A 1,896-nucleotide genomic window follows, 5' to 3' on the forward strand; every position below is an offset into this window, starting at 1 on the left:
TTTTGTTATGCCATCACCCCCACCTCACATCCTTCCCTCCCTCCCTTTTCCACCAGGCCCAGCTGCTACTGCATCTCTCTGCTGGGCCCTGAAGTCTTGCTTTCTGCACAGCCAGGTTCAGCAGTTCTCAGCAGGCGACCACCGCCCACTGCTCTCCTGTGGGGCAGGATGCCTCTTTCCCCTTGGTCACATGTGCCATGTGAGAAAGCTGGCCCGGTTCGCTAGTCAGGGGCCAGGCATGTCTCCAGGAGACAAATTGGGGGAACAGCCATCCTCCTCTGCATAGGCAAAGCTTTCTCCTGGGTTGAGCTCAATGGACCTAGTTCCTTCTCCACTTATGGATAAGTACCCTCCTTGGAGAGTTCATAGCCCCAATGTAACTGGACCTTGCGGCCACTGCATTTGCTCCCCAGACTTACCCAGACATATCCACGTTTAGCAGAGGGCACAGGTAGAGGTCCTTTTCCAGAAGGCCCTGTCCCAGCCCCGTTCTCCTGCGGACTCCCTAACACCTGCCACCACTATAGGTCCAGCCGTCTCCGTGACTCGCTTAAATTCAGCTGAGGCTCCCTGCCACGGCCACAAATAAATAATGAAGTGCAGAGATATTTAAAACAAATCTTTTCCCTTCCAGTAAAAATCGATTTTTGAATTAAACGGGCAAACCGCAGAAAGTCACGATAATTTCTTAGATTTGCTCTGTTTATTCCTGACTCATGGCCCATTTCCTCTGCCTCCAAGTATAAGCACAGGTTAGGGTACTCGTATTTTCTCTTCACTGCACTGTGCTTTTCTACCTTGTGAGGTTCATCTTCCCAGTGATTAAATGATTAGTTATTTGTGGACTGTTTCAAGTCTCTCTTCTTCAGTAGACTACAAGCTCTGTAGGACAGGAATCCAGTTTGCCTGTTCTCCCTAGCAATGCCAGGGCGTGGCAGAGGGCTGAATGTTAGCTGAAAGGATGAATAAATGTTGGTGTGCAGTTGTGGGCGTAACCTGTACCATTTTAGTGCTCTCACTTCTTTCTCATACTGCCTGTGTGTTTAGTGTGAATGTTTGTACACGTGTGTGTTTCCGTACATCGACAAAGTCCTTGTACTTTTTCATTGTATACTTATAAACAGGCAGAACTGTATTTGCAGCTCCTGGCTTATTTGCTTACTTACTTAATATTTGCTCACTCTACTGAAAACGTTAAAATCTCATGTAACGTAGGGTTTGTGATTAGCAAAACTTCTTGTCTAGGACTTCAGAACATAAGCTCTGGGATCCAACTGTCTTGCCCTGCCATCTGCTTGGCGGTAGTTATTTGGCAGGCCTGGGCCTCATTCCCCCCCATCTGGGCAATGGGTATAAAAATGGTACCTACTGCATAGAGTTATTGTGAGGATTAAATGAGATAATCCCTGTTAAGTGCTAAACATAGTCCTTGGTATGAAATAATTGCTCAGTAAGTGTTAAGCTAATATTACCACTATTACTATTGCTTTCTCATGTTCTCATTTCTGGGTGGTATATACATGAGCCTCTCTTTATTCTACACCATGAGCCTTGAGAAATTTGCCTGTAGAACTCCATTGTCTTATTGTTGAAACACATTCTATAAACAAAGGAAGTGTCTTTTTCAGGCTAATAGATTATTTCCATTAGGGCAAATGTAAAGTTCTTTCCAACATTTTTGTTTGTTTCTTTTGGTAGTCATTCATGACTAGCAAAGATCCTTGAGGGGAAGAAAATATCTTTCACCTAAGCACCCACAGTTTGTGCCCAAATATTATTGTAACCTGTTCTCAGAGATCATTTGTCACCAACAGGCCTACTCCTTGCATGAATATTGTAATAACAAAAAAAATCTTACGGGTGAGTTCCTGCACTCTATAGCTTAAATATCATTTT

The sequence above is a fragment of the Felis catus genome, chromosome B1 (assembly GCF_018350175.1).
Source record: "Felis catus isolate Fca126 chromosome B1, F.catus_Fca126_mat1.0, whole genome shotgun sequence".
NCBI lineage: Eukaryota > Metazoa > Chordata > Mammalia > Carnivora > Felidae > Felis > Felis catus.